The sequence below is a fragment of the Numida meleagris genome, chromosome 2 (assembly GCF_002078875.1).
Source record: "Numida meleagris isolate 19003 breed g44 Domestic line chromosome 2, NumMel1.0, whole genome shotgun sequence".
NCBI lineage: Eukaryota > Metazoa > Chordata > Aves > Galliformes > Numididae > Numida > Numida meleagris.
The window spans coordinates 126,007,466-126,022,856 of NC_034410.1; the positions used below are offsets into that span (position 1 = coordinate 126,007,466).

General features: G+C 45.2%; 1 protein-coding gene across 7 annotated transcripts in view; it reads left to right on the plus strand.

The window, feature by feature from the left end:
* MATN2 (matrilin 2) overlaps positions 3,255 to 15,391 on the plus strand; it is a 75,873-nt gene continuing 63,736 nt past the window's right edge. For 2 of the 7 annotated variants that reach the window (XM_021386990.1, XM_021386991.1), the window contains exon 1: positions 3,430 to 3,877. The gene's annotated coding sequence lies outside the window, so the exon portion shown is untranslated. Of the gene's footprint in view, positions 3,392 to 3,428; positions 3,878 to 15,391 lie in introns of those variants that run through there. The other 5 variants (XM_021386994.1, XM_021386996.1, XM_021386993.1 and 2 more) reach the window with 4 other exon arrangements.

The following is a 15,391-nucleotide window of genomic DNA, read 5'->3' on the forward strand; positions in this document are numbered from 1 at the left end:
CCAATTACCCGCAGATCTAGCACTTCGAGAATCAGTGGAGATTGCTTAATTTCATTGAGCACTGAACCCAAGAAAGAGATCTCATCTAATTAAGGCTGGTGCTTCCAATGATGGACTTCAATTTGCCTATGCATTGTAAATTGTGCTTGATTAATGGCAGTGCAATCTGGCTTATAAACTCTCAGTTACTAGTACGCATACATTTTCACATTTCCAATCATTGAGCTGTCAGATACAAGCTTTCAGTGACTTGAAAACACAGACTGATTTCCCTAGAGATTAATAAAGACACTTACTTAATAGTATAGCATCTTTATTATGTTACTTATGAGCATTTCAGACCTTGCATGTGAATAAAAGAAAATGGAGTTACTCCACTGATGAAAGCTATAAACTTTTTATTGCACTGGCAACCATTTTAAAGTACTTATTTCAACCTTTTTTTCTTTTTTTTTTTACTATGGTCTAATATTTTCTTGTTTGTGATAGAACCTAACAAACCTTTGATCTAGGCCTTTGAGAAACATGACTTGCTAAAAACTTTGCTGTCTGCAAATACTTTATTATAGTCAACACAAAGGCAGTAGAATAAGCAAGAATGGCAGCAGCTGCTAGTAAGGGAGACATGAACTTTAAAACACATTCACATCAAGGGCAGCTGACAATTTCTATCCAAATGACAGCACGGGTATAATGCCAGATTTTCTTAAGAGTTCTATTGAATCAGAAATGGTGCCCAATTAAAAGCAATCAGTAGCTAGGAGGCTCTTAATTTGTGTAAAGGAGTAATTTAATTTGTACAAATGCATTCTTGGTTTCAGAAAAAAAGGAAAAATAGAAAAAGCAAACAATAAATAAAAATGCTGCAAAACATGGACAAGTGATAAAGGCAGGTCTGGTTTCTCATCATTAGGCTGTGCTCATCTAACCTGCTACTTTTGGGAAAAGGAAATGCAGTAGATCTCATCTACCTGAACTTCAGTATAGCATTCCCACAGGGGAAATTACTAGTTTAAATAGGAACTAGGAGAAAGACTGTGAGGTAAGTATGAACTTAGTTAATAATAGGAGAAGGGATGAGGGAGTGTTCAAAGTGAAAAGTTATTAGTGATTTTTGGAAGGGCAGTTTGGGAATCTTATTAACATTTATTTTTTTCAGTCATTAAATTAACAAAAGTGAAAGTTTTCTGACAAAACATAAAAGAGTCAATTGGTATTGTAAATGGAAAGGCAAAGGAGGATCTCATTTGGAAATGACTGAATTATCTGAAGAAAGAAAGAATTAAAAGTGAGGTTAAATGTCATACTATTAAAAGAAAGATCATGTATTACCTAGTATCCATCCACTAGAAAACAGGCACAGCTGCCTGTATCAAGGATGCAAGGAAAACAGTGGATGTTATGTACCTTGAGTTCAGCAAAGCTTTTGACACTGTCTCCCATGACATCTTTGTAGGGAAGCTTAGGAAATGTGAGATAGATGAGTGGACAGCGAGGTGCATTGAGAACTGGCTGACTGACAGTGCTCAGTTGTGATAAGAGTTACGGAGTCTAGCTGGAGGCCTTAAGTAGTATTGTTCCTCAGGGGTTAGCACTGGGTCTAGTTTTGTTCAACATCTTCAAAAATGATCTGGGTGAAGGGATAGAGTCCACCCTCTGCAAGTTTGCTGATGATACAGTGCTGGGAGGAGTGGCTGACACACCAGAAGGCTTCGTTACCATTCAGCAAGACCTGGACAGGCTGGAGAGTTGGGTGGAGAGGAACGTAATGAGGTTCAACAAGGACATGTAGAGTTTTGCACATGGGAAGGAATAAGTACATGCTTGTTCCCCTTTTTCCATGCTTAAGTACAGGTTAAGGGCTGACCTGCTGGAAAGGAGCTCTGCGGAGAAAGACCTGAGTGTCCTAGTGGACAACATGTTTGCCACGAACCAGCAGTGTTCTCTTGTGGCCAAGAATGCCAATAGTATCCTGGGGTGCATTCGAAAGAGCGTGGCCAGCAGGTTGAGGGAGTTGATCCTCCCCCTCTCCTCTGCCCTGGTGAGGCCACATCTAGAGTTCTGTGTCCAATTCTGGGCTCCTCAGTTCAAGAAAGACAGGGAACTTCTAGAAAGGATCCAGTAGAGGATCACAAAGATAATTAGGGGCCTGGAGCATCTCCCTTATGAGGAAAGGCCAAGACACCTGGCACTGTTCAGCCTGGATAAGATTGAAGGGTGATCTTATCAGTGCTTACAAATATCTAAAGGACGCCTGTCAAGTGGATGGGTCCTGGTTCTTTTCAGCAGTGCACAGCAAGAAGAAAAGGGAAAATGGTCACAAACTGGAATGAACATGAGGAAACATTTCTCCTGTAAGTAGAAATAACATGGTGGGAGTGGAGAAGTGTAGCTTATCACTCAAGGAAGGACAAGTAGCAAAGAGATGGTGAGAATTTGTAACGAGAATACACAAAACATTTGATACCTTATTTTATACATAGAAAAGTTGATAGATAATATTAAATAAAAATCTAGAGAATAAAATGCCTTTTTATATGGAACAGAGACCACAGAGATATTCTTGCTCATGGCTTGTCCAGCAACAGCACAGTAAAATCTTTGGGATACAGATTCTGCATTTGGAGCTTACATGAATGGTGTCAGGGCTGGGGCCTCTTTTTATGCCACATTACAGAACGTGCGAACTGTATTTGGCTTTGCTGGGTTTCTCATGTTTATCAGCAGGACTGCTAGTTTGTATTTTCATTTTTTCCCTTCCCCCTAGCTACAGGAGAGTCTCAGGAGCTCAACAGGATAGATGGGGTGAATCCAGCCCCTCTCAGTTTGAGATACACTTGTCATCCGCACCTCTCTTCCCAGGGATCAGATTTTGTATACTATTCCTTGTGCTTTGCCAAACTCACCAAAGTTACTTCTGCTGATTTCCAAGTCTGCCCATCATTTGAGCGGCACTGGGAGGCACAAACCACATCTGACTTGTCTGGCACTCCATGCAACATGGTTCTTGGAGTTGCAAGGCTTAGTGATTTTAGGGCCATAAAACTACTGATACAAACGCCACTCTCTGCTTTCTCCATCTGGACGGTGAAGCTGCGGGGCCAGCTCAGCAGCGGTGTCCCCCTGCACCCGACTCGCTTATTCCACCGCTTATTGCAGCATTTTCCCTGAGGGGACTCCTCCAAGCTCGGGCAGGGGCGGACACACCGCATGATTCACCGGGGACTGTTTGCCTTGGCCCCGGAGGCCCAGCGTGCGGGGAATGGGATTTCCATTCCCCAACGTGTCCCTTGGTAGGCTTCCCTGGAAGGCAGCGCGGACCCACACTCTGCCGGCGGAGGCTCCGCGTTCTCGTGCTGCGGGGAGAGCCCCTCGGCTGGGGCAGGGCCAGGTCTGACGGCGGCGGGCGAGGGGCTGGCGGAGGGATGAGACGGGGACACCGCGGCCGGGAGCTCGCGTCCCTCAGCGGAGAGGCGGGAAGGACGGGGTCGACGTGAGCGCTGCTGGCCCCGCTCCGTCCCTCGCGTCAGGCGGGAGGGCAGCCCCGTGCCTGGCGGGGCGGGCGGGCAGGAGCGGGACCGCGTCCCTCAGGGCGCTGGGAGCCCCGGCCCTCACGAGACGGGCGGGAAAGAGCAAGAGTTGCCTGAGGGGAGCGGGCCGCGCCTCCCGGCGCAGCCTTTCGCCAGCCAGGCTGCTCCCTCCCCTGGGGCTTCCTCCGCTCGGGGCTGCCCGGGAGGCGGCGGCTCCCCTCAGCCCGCGGCGCTCCCGGGGGGGCGGGAGGGGGAGCGCTGTCCGGGGCCGCGCTGAGGGGAGGAGGCTCCCGCGCTTGCTGCTGGTCGCTGCCCGCCGCCCGGGAGAGCGGCCCCGCAGCCCGCAGGTAAGGTCCGCGCTGCCCTGCCCTGCCCTGGCGCTCCGGGGAGCGGCACAGCAGCTGCTACCCCCGGCCCGGGGCCCCGCGCCGCGGAGGGACGGTCCTGCCCTGGGGCCCCGCCGGGTGAGGGCGGTCGAGCCGGGGGCTGCGGCGGCGGGCCGAGGGAGGCAGGGGGCCTTGCGGGGTGCGGGTGGCTCGAAGAGCAGGTCCTTCGGAGAGCCGCGCTGGAGGGTTTCCCTTCGGAGTGCGTGGGGCTGAGGAAATTTTCCGGATGCCCTGTTCCCCGTGCATGTTTCGCTAGCTCGTATAGCATGTGCTGTAAGAGGAAAAAGTGTATTTTACAATCAGTGCAGACTTGGGGCCAGACTTTACCTCGGAAGGTTTGCAGTGAGCAGCCCGCAGGTGCTTTGCTGGCCTGCAGCAGGACCAGCGGCGTGCAGCCCCGCAGGTAGGGCCGGGAGCACTGCTCGGGGGCAGTGTGACTGGACGGAAAGGGCAGCGGGGCTCGATGCGTGCCATGGACCTGCCCTGGAGACCCAGCCCGGGTGGTGCTCTGCAGCCTCACAGAGGTTGTTGTGGCATCTTTAACGAGCACATATGGCTGTTTTAGAAGACACTACTTTGAGTGTCAGACTGACCTGTGCCGTGATGCTTGATAGTGCTGGCTCAGAGGGAAGACTGCAACCTCCTGATCTATGGAATACCTCATAGAATCACAGAATGGTTTGGGTTGGAAGGGACCTTTAAGATCATCTAGTTCCAACCCCCTGCAATAGGCAGGGACCCCTCCCTCTAGATCACGTTTCTCAGAGCCCCATCCAGCCTGGCCTTGAATGCCTCCAGGGAGGGGACATCCACAACTTCTCTGGGCAACCTGTTCTGGTGTCTCACCACCCTCACAGTAAAGAATTTCTTCCTAATATCTAGTCCAAATCTATCCTCTTCCAGTTTAAAGCCATTTCCCCTTGTTATTTTGCTACCTGCCCTTATAAAAAGTCCCTCTCTAGCTTTCCTGTGGGCCCCCTTTAGGTACTGGAAGGCCACTATAAGGTCTCCTTGGAGCTTTCTCTTCTGCAGGCTGGAGAGCCCCATCTCTCTCAGCCTGTCCTCCTATGGACCCGCTCAGCAGCTCCATGTCCTTCTTGTGTTGGGGTCCCCAGAACTGGACATAGAACTCCAGGTGGGGTCTCACAAAAGCAGAGTAGAGGGGCAGAATCACCTCTGTTGACCTGCTGGTCGCACTTCTCTTGATGCAACCCAGGATACAGTTGGCCTTCTGGGCTGCAAGCACACATTGCTGGCTCATGTTGAATCTTTCATCAGTCAGCACCTCCAAATCCTTCTCCTCAGGGCTGCTCTCAAGCCATTCTCCTCCCAACCAGTACCTGTGATAAATGCCCAACCTGTATCTCTTCCTAAATGCCTGGGTTTTCTTTTCCTGCTGTTGTTCATGGGGTCAGTGATCCTGACTGAGATCTGGAAAGGTGGCATGCTGTGTTATTGCAGTGCTACTGTCAGGCAGCTGACAATGTGAGAAGAAATTGTCATACAGGATCCCATCATAAATTTGTAGATCTAGAACTTAATGAAATACACACGGCATTTTTAGCAAAGTCCTGAAACTTGATCTATTCACATAGATATGGCAGCTTTAAATAACAGACTTTTAAGCTTTTTCTCATGGGCTATACATTAATATAGGTATATCTTTGAATCATAGAATCATAGAACGGCTTAAGCTGGAAGGGACCTTAAAGGTCATTCAGTTCCAACACCCCTGCCACGAGCAGGGCTTCCCACCACTAGATCATACTGCCCAGGACCGCATCCAACCTGGCCTTGAACACCTCCAGCAATGAGGCATCTGCAGGTTCTGCATGCAACCTGTGCCAGTGCCTCACTGCCCTCTGGGTAAAGAATTTCTTACTAACAACTAACCTAAATGTCCATTCTTTTAGTTTAAAGCCATTCCCTCTTGTCCTGTCTCTATTATACCGTGTAAAAAGTTGGTCCCCTTCCAACTTATAAGCTCCCTTCAAGTACTGGAATTAAATTTGATTTATTTTATATCGTAAGGAAAGGTAGCACTTAATTACATAAGGCTGAGAGCCTACACCCTGCAGACAATATTCATACAATTACTTTACGTGAATCTTTCCATTGACTTCACTGGGATTTCTCACAAACAAACCCACACGCACTTTAGGGCTTATGAGCTGGGACCCAGCTGTAACCATAAAGATGTTTTAATCAGTGCATGTGAACGAGGGAAAGGCTAATCAGATCTAAATACTCTCTTATGACTTTTAAACTGTCTCCATGGGAGGGTAAAGCACTATCCTCTGCTATGTAATTATAATCTGGACATCATTAACAAACTCTTTTTATATAGTGTACTCATTGTTAGGTTGTGTGTTCATTGCAAGTAAGGAGTATTGGGAACGGAGTGTTTTCTATCCCCAAATTACTGTTTTACACTAGTGCTGGTACTGAGGTCAGTGTGGGTTTGCAAATATTTTTTAGAACTATGGTGTCTTTTCTTTTAATAAGAAAAACTTTCTGTTTGCAGTTAGTCACACTCCATTATGGTCTTCACAGAGACAAAATTCAGCAGCTCACATACATATTGTATGTCATATAATGTATGGTTTCATATAAGTACCTACTCAGAGTTGTAAAAGTGAAATTTCTCAGTTTTGCCACACTGCTCATCTGCAAACTTAGTGGAAACTCTGATGTCTAGATATGATTCAGAACCAGAAAGTACAAGTAAGTCTGCCCCTAAAGAACATGATAATGAAAAGGTCTATTGTCCAAGTGGCAGCTGAAGGAATTGTAACGCAGAGATTGATGCTGTCATAAAGTGAAAATTCCCAGTGCTAAAGCTTTCTGTCTGACCACTGGAAACTCTGCGGAGTAAACCATACTGTGGGGGCACTGTTTTACAACGTCATTGTTAACTTTTGTATGGCAAGTTTCTGGAATTATTGAAATGATCTTTAGCTCTGAGCAGGGGTCGGATCTGATGACCTCAGTGTTCCCTTCTTACCTCAATTATTCTTTGACTCTGTGATTTGATACTTACTACTTTTACCTCAGTGATATCAATAAGCCTATATGTGATTTAGATGAAAGAGTTAAAAAAATAACTAATAGATCCCCTGGTGTTCCTTATTTCGTTAGTTGTAGCAAATTAATTTATACATGAAGCAAAAGTACTCTAAGCTCTGTAGATAATAAAACCCATTGTGTAGAAGTCCTACTATAATAATTGCACCTCACTGTAAAATGTAATGTAGAATCAGTGTGCTGATCTTTGCTTTTCCTGATATGCTGTATGTTTTGGTCTGCACACTCATTAAGATGTGTGCGTGTGTCTGACTTCAGTGCTTGAATAGGCAAGCTGTTCTCTCCCACCCACAGCGCTCCTCTGACAGCTTCCAGAATGTGGTCTCCTTTATGTATTCTGCAGCACTTGAGCCACACTGCATACGGGAACTCCTGCACAATGCTGGGTTTGTGGCAAGATTTGGCTGACCACCTGATGTCATTCACCTCCCTTCTAGAAACTGCCCTGTTCTGGATCTTCCCTTTACTGTTTACAAATGTGATGTATTTAAGCCCCCTGCCATTTTGGTTTTATTATTTATTATTCTGGTTTTATTGTAGCAGCAGTCGGAATAATTAGGTACACAACTTTTGGTCTGAACCCACCGCAGACTTGGGTTACTCTTATTGTCTGGACGCTCATTATCTTAGATGGGTAAAGGACTTGATGTTGCCAAATCAGCAGTTTTGTCATTGTGGTGGCTTGCAGTGCTGTTATGAAAGCTACTTGCATTTGGATTTTTTTGTCTGAGAATACACCTCATTTACTAATGTACTTTTAGATAATGGATTTCCCAAATTCTTTGATGCTATTGACAGCACAAATGGCCTAAGTTAACCACCTAGAAGGAGCTAATGAATGTGTTAACAAGGGAGTGCTGCTTTCCAGGGCTTGGTGCCATCCTGGGTAGGTTCTCACACTCTTGTATTCGTGGTGGTGCCTGCCATCAGGATTGGGGAGGAGAGAAATTTGCAAACTTAGAGCACCTGTAGCCTTGTTCCCTCTTAATAATTTAACTGTGTCAGCGATTTGTGTTTTACAACCATGGTTTTAGGGGAGTTCTACCTGTGCTATTCTCCTGAGCCTAGCGAAGACCTGCTTGTGCTGTAAAGAGTCATGGAAAATCCAGCTTATCTTTAATGGAACGGGATGACAGTAATGTGCTCCTTTGTAGGGGTGAAGGCAAGAATGTTCTTCTGCTTATGTGATAAATATCCTCCAGCTGCCTCCATGCAACACCTGCATAGCTAGGGCAGAAATTTTCCTATGCTCTGAGGGATTCTATAACTATTTCTCAGACTGGAAAATGCCTGTGTCAGCAGTCCGGTCCAGAAAGATGGAGGAAACTATTAATAACGTGTCCTGACATCTATGCCACACACAGTGATTTTAATGAGTAATGGACTGGTAATGCATGTGCTGGCTTGTGGTAGGGAAATACCTTGGAACATGTTCTAACTGATAGTTAACGGGGCTGTAAAGTGTCTGCTGACTTTTTTGTTGTTGTTTTTTTATTTTTTTTAAAGATCTGAGGCAATGGGGATCGAGCATTAGATGTTTTGCGGCTTGCATGTTATTAGGGCTGATTGGTTTTCCAAGTAGCTCACTGTGCTTCCCAGATTGAGAATGGGGACTCTGATTTTATTGGCTTACATTGATCGCTTGCAGTTTCTTTAACTTCAGTACAAGTTCTTTCTTTAATCACAGTTTGCTGTTATCTTAAAAATGGGTGGATAATGAATACTGAAAGAACTTGAGAGCGTTTTCCCTTTTATGCATTTATGGTCTTTATAACATAAAGTGGAAGTGGGAACAGGTAACCTGGGAGAAGCATAGGGATGCTGCTGGGCTGTGTAGGGATAGGGTCAGGAAGGCCAATGCCCAGCTGGAACTGAACTTTGCAAGGGGCACAAAGAAGGATGATAAAGGCTTCTATAGATACATCAACTGGAAAAGGAAAGTCCAGGTGGGCATGCCCTCCCTAGTGAGCAGCGCAGGTGGGCTAGTAACAATGGACAAAGAGAAGGCTGAGGTATTCAACAGCTTCTTTCCCTCAGTCTTCACCAGTGACTGCTCTACACACAGCCCTCGGGTAGATGGTTCAGAAGGTGGGAACTGGGGGAGCATTGCCCCTTCCACTGTAAGCAAAGATCAGATTTATGTCTGCCTGTGGAACGTGAACATCCAGTCTGTGGGTCTTGATGAGATGCATCCCAGAGTCCTGAGGGAATTTGCTAACATAGTTGCCAAGCTGCACTAGATCGTATTTGAAAAGTCATGGCAGTCAGATGAAGTCCCTGGTGACTGGAAAAAAGGCAATATAGCACCCATTTTTAAGAAGGGTAGAAAGGATGACCCAGGGAGCTGCTGACCTGTTAGCCTCACCTCTGTGTCAGGGAAGAGCATGGAGCAGACCCTTGGGAATATATGCTAAGGCACAGGGAAGAGAGGATGTGATAGGAGATAACCAGCACGGCTTCACCAGGGGCAGGTCCGGCCTGATCAACCTTGTACTTTTTTATGATGATGTAACTGCATCAGTGGCTAAGGGAAGAGCCACTTTTAACCCCCTTCCCTATAACATCCTTCTCTCCAAATTGGAAAGTATGGATTTGCTGAGTGGACTCTTCAGTGAACAAGAAACTGGTTGCATTGTTGGAACATTGTACCCATAGAGTGGTGGTCAGTGGCTCAATGTCTGGATGGAGATCGGTGACAAGTGGTGTCCCTTAGGGAGCAGTACTGGAGCCAGTGCTCTTTAATATCTTCATCAGTGACATCAACAGTGGGATAGAGTGCATCCTCAGCAATTTTGAGGATGACATCAAGCTGCATGGTGTGGTTGACACACCTGAGGGATGGTATGTCATCCAGAGAGACCCAGACAGGCTTGAACAGTGGGCCCAGGTGAGCCTCATGAGGTTCAATCAAGCAAAGTGCAAGGTCTTTAACCTGGGTCATGGCAACCCCTGCTATCAGTACAAGCTGGAGGCTGTAAGGATGGGGCACAGCCTTGCTGAGAAGGACTTGGAAGTACTGGTGGATGTCAAGCTGGTCATGAGCCAGCAATGTGCCCTTGCAGCCCAGAAAGCCAACCAAGGGCTGTATCAAAAGAAGCATGGCCAGCAGGGTAAGGGAGGTGGTCCTGCCCCTCTACTCTGTGCTGGTGAGGCCTTACCTGGAGTACTGCATCCAGATGTGGAGTTCTCAGTGCCAGAGAGAGATAGACCTGTCAGAGCACGTCCAGAGGAGGGCTACAAAAATGATCAAAGGGGTGGAACAACTTCCCTATGGGACAGGCTGAGAGAGCTGGGACTGTTCAGCCTGAGAGAAGAGAAGGCTCTGGGGAGACCTGAGAGCGGCCTTTCAGTATTTAAAGGGGGCTATAGGAAAGAAGGAGACAGACTCTTTAGCAGGGTATGTTGTGATAGTACAAGGGGAAATGGTTTCAAACTAAAAGAGGGGAGATTTAGATTGGATGTAAGGAAGAAGGTTTTTTTACATTAAGGGTGATGAGGCACTGGAACAGGTTGCCCAGAGATGTGATTGATGCCCTGTCCCTGAAGGCATTCAAGGTCAGGCTGGATGGGGCTCTGAGCAACCTGATCTAATTGTAGGTGTCCCTGCTCATTGCAGGGGAGTTGGACTAGATGACTTTTGAAGGTTCCTTCCAACTCAAATAATTGTATGATTCTATGATTCTAAAAATACTGAAGTTAAATATCCTGGTGGCTTGATGAAAGTAAGTGTATCTTAACTATCGAACAATGAAAGCTGAAGGCAACCTCTGTAGCAATAATTGCTACCTGTGGTCCCTTTTTGTCTTCCTTTTCCTTCTCAGCAATGATGAAAAGCTATAAAAGGTTCAAGAGAGGGGGTGCTTTCTGCAATTAATAAAGGTGTTAAAGTCCTGGGTCACTGCTGAGAATTAATTGCTCCTGTGAATTGAGCCAGTTCTGGTAGCAGCTGGAGAAGGTGGAGAGGTAAGGGTCTGTGGACTTGTGTCTGATTCAGCCTTGGAAAGGAACTTGTACCACAAGGTGAGGATTGAGACTCCCCAGAGGAGCAAGAAGCATGAGCTTCTTTTTATTACATTTTACTACCCTGCTTTCCTAGTTTGTTTTTCAGCATGATCTGACCAGTGAAGAACTAAATGAAAAGGGTACCCAAGTGAAAAAGTTGTAGCCTTTGTGGCTTTCAAGATCAGAGGAAGGGTTTCCTAATTATTTGTGTGAAATAAATTTCCCTAAAGTGGTGTAAGAGATGGAAGAACACTGACTGACTGAAGAACACTGACATGAACCACAGAGCATCTCTTCTCTTGTTAAGAGTTAACACAGGAAAGAGAACAAACATTTATAACATGCACCATGCAATAGAGAAGGTCATTGATACATCGCTCCTGGCACTGAAAAGTTAGTAGCATCTCTGTTCAAAACACAGCCATTAATTGGTTCTGAGAAGACTTCCACAGAAAGGTATTTTGAACGATAGAAACAGGCTTGTATTGATTGAGTGTTGTCCATTGAAGGAAATATGCATCTGAAGGATGAAGTCACAATTTCATTTTTCAACATTCTTGCACTGTAATTCATGAAATTTGAAAACGTATTAGAGAGTATCAAAAATCATTCAGTAGCATTGGCATATGGCTGAGTAAGCACAGATAAAATTGATAAGAAAATGCCTTGGAAATGTTGAGCTCTTACCTAGCAGCCAGTTGGAGAACAAGGCAAACCTGAAAAGGAGAATGAATGCTGCTTCTTGATGTCTTTTGCTTTAGAGGTTTTTGGGATGTTTGTCATACAACAGCTTGGTTTGGGGTCAGCCAAACTGAGTTGTCTCCTGATAAATATTTTTTATTCCAGCTGAGCCAGCAGCTGGAAATGAAGCGCTTGAAACATATTTTCCAGGTAGCTACTAAAAGTAAGTGTTTGTAGCTACAGGAGCTTGCTCTTAGCTTGGGAGAGCATGGGTTAGTCAGCTACGTGATGCTGCAAAGGGTTGTGCCAGCAGTCTGGCTTAGCCTGCTGGGAAGATGAGGTGTTAAATACCAAGTGTGGTGCAGCAAACGCCATCCAGCATCTCAAGTGAAGACAGCAGACTTTGCAGAAAACCCAGAAAATAAACAGAACCGTGGGAGGGCTGTGGGCAAAGGAGCTGTACAACCACAATGCAAACTGGTCATGTAAAAATGCAGGCAGGACAGACACAAGAATGTACCTGGAACTTGAGCAAAGCACCCGAGTCAAGGCTGCCATCGCCTCTGGAAAACAGCATAGATGTTTTCAGTTTGGGTTAAAGGGTGGAAAAAAGATGAACGTAGGCTTGGATCAGTGGTGCCTTCTATCACATACACAGCTTTTGGATTTGGGAATTTTTTTTTATTATTTTTAAGTTGAAAATTGATGTAATTTCCCGTTAATTTCTATTTTAGATTATCCATGTATATCAATGCTTGTTGGATGTGGCAAATAAAGGGTGGCTGAGCACGGGAACAGGTTGCCCAGAGAGGTTGTAGAGTCTCCTATGGAGTTATTCACGGCCCGTCTGGATGCCTACCTGTGCCACCTATTGTAGGGTACCTGCTTTAGCAGGGGGGTTGGACTCAATGATCTCTTGAGGTCCCTTCCAACCCCTGCAGTTCCATGCTTCTGTGAAAGCTCTCCTCTGTAAAAAATCGCTTTCTTTTGAAACAGTTTAAAACTGCTTGTGAGGGTAGGAGTACTTTGATAATAGGACATTTATTATTTCTTTTCTTTATGAGATTTGGATCTTTTGTGGTGGAGCCGTAAGAAAGCTTGCTTTCTGATTATCAGACTAGTAAGGGTATTGAGATCTAGGGATCTACATTTTCTAAAGTAAAGTGACATACTATTGAGCGATAGAAGTTATGCTGTTTGAATTAAAAGATCCCCAGAAAACTAGGTACTGCTATTCAGTTCTTCCCTTTAGTTCTTCTGTTTCTGTGGTGCCCCTAGCTTTCCACAAGTGATTGATTGAAATCATGCAAAATTGAACATTTTCTGCTTTTTTAATACCTTTCAGAATTCAGTGACAGCTAATGAGTGATTAGTTAGGCATTTTGGTTTATCTAGTCAGTGAATCATGCGATATTGGCATGCCATATTAAGATTTTTCTAATAGAATTCAAATGTTCAAAGCACACACATTCTTTTTCTGATTTCTGAAGTCACTTGTGGACAGAGGTGGATTTGAAATTGTTATGAAATGTAAAAAAAAAAAGAAGAAGAAGATGGAAAGGTGTAAACTCTCTTAGGTGGCAAAATGGCAGAGTTCAGCTGGGGGTACTTTGCAGAGCTGGTACAATGTCCTTACTGATTCCTTTGTCATAGTTTCCTTTACTTTCAGGATGGTTGAGCAATGCACTGTGAAGGTACTCTGCCACAGCATTGTTGCTCCTCCATTAACGTGCCTTCAGGAACAGGTGAAATGGCTTTACTTAGAGATTAGCCTGGGCTCCACAACTGTTCAGGCTGGATAGGAAGGCGATACGAAGCGGGGATGAGTTATGCCACTAATAATTAAAAGCCCCATAGCCCTTTTGAATGAGTTGTTCATGCCTGGTTCCTGTGAAAGCCTTGCAAGTAGTTATGAGAAGCATTAATCTACTTTTCTTGGCTTTCTGAGCGTGGCTTATGTGTTTCTAAAACAATGTACTAGAACTGGCGTGTATCCTTGAAGCTAATTGCCTCGTGTCCTTAAACAATGTACCAGAAGACAGGAGGCTCTCTTGCAGAGCTCTGTTTGTTGCTGGTGTCCTGCAGAATGAAAGGACAACCTGGGAGAAGGTTTCAGCAGTCATCTCCAGCAGTAAATACTGTTGCTTCCAAGTGGATGTTGTCCCGTTTTGAAAGGTGCGTGCTGTTCGCAGTGTCCATCTGTTTCTGCCTAGAGCACTGGAATTGCTCTACCAGTAACACTGTCCAGCTGCCCATGCTGCTAGGGCTCCAAATGCTTGCAGTTTTGTGGCAACTATTACAAGTGACTGCTATTTACATAAACCTCTTCCCTATTTTGAAAGTTCTTACAGTATGTATTTCCTGTTACTGAGTTTTATGAATATTTAAGCACAGTTGGGCATTTTGAGGGTAAAGGCTTCCTTTATATTGCTCTGTGGCGTATACACCATTGTGTTCATATTTGGGAATGCTGAGTAGGATACACAAAAGGAAAAATAGATTGATACACAGAAAAATAGCTCAATGTGTAATGGTTATGAGAGATAGACTTAAGAATCTTGCATAAAAATCTTTTTATTAGAAAATGTTTACACAGCATTGTGTATTCTGTCAAGGAATACCTCATGGAAAAAAAATCTAATTCTCTTGTGGAACCAGGGCATTTAGTTGTTTTCTGTTGTGGATGGGTAGCTTAGTATCATTCTGCTTATTGAGCTTAGGACTCTATTAAAACTGTTTTCAGCATCTTAGTTACTTGACCAAGACCTGCTATAAAAATATACACTATTTTTAAAGTTGCCACTCAGTTTTATGTGGAGCCATCCTGGTTTTTACGAATATGAGTGCTTTTATCCATCTTTTGCATACCTAGAGCAGCTTTTGACCAAACTTCATCATATCACCATTCCAGGGCAAACCTAGATCCTGTGAGATGTTCTCTTCACAACACATGACAACAATGATTTAGGGGAAAGCAAAACATCTCATGATGTCAGCTACAGGGGACATGGCTAGAAAGTGAATCTTAGCTCTCTGCTCATGGGCAGAGTCAGCCGTGGCTTTTGATGGTGCCCCTAGCAAACTTCTTTTCTTGTAAAAAAATTTGTTGTTCTGTATGAAAAAACATCTTAATTGGCAAGCTCATCACCAGTCTTATTCTTCTCCTGGAATAATGAGGTTCCATCTGCACACTTATCTTCACAGAATCACAGAATTGTAGGGGCTGGAAGGGACCTCTAGAGATCGTTGAGTCCAACCCCGCTGCAAAGCAGGCTCCCTAGACCAGATTGCACTGGTAGGCGTCCGGGCGGGTCTTGAATATCTCCATAGGAGACTCCACAACCTCTCTGGGCAGCCTGTTCCAGTGCTCCCATCACCCTCACTGTGAAGAAGTTCTTCCACACATTTGTGTGGAACTTCCTATGCTTCAGTTTGTGGCCATTTCCCCTTGTCCCACTGAGAAGAGTCTGGCCTCATCCCTTTGCCTCCCGCACCTTAGATATTTATAGACATTAATCAGGTCTCCCCTGAGTTGTCTTTTCTCAAGGCTGAACAGACCCAGATCGCTCAGCCTTTCCTTATGTGAGAGGTGCTCCAGGCCCTCTATCATCTTTGTGGCCCTCCGCTTGACTCTCTCCAGGAGATTCCTGTCTTTTTTGTACCGGGGAGCCCAGAACTAGACACAGTACTCCAGGTGAAGCCTGACCA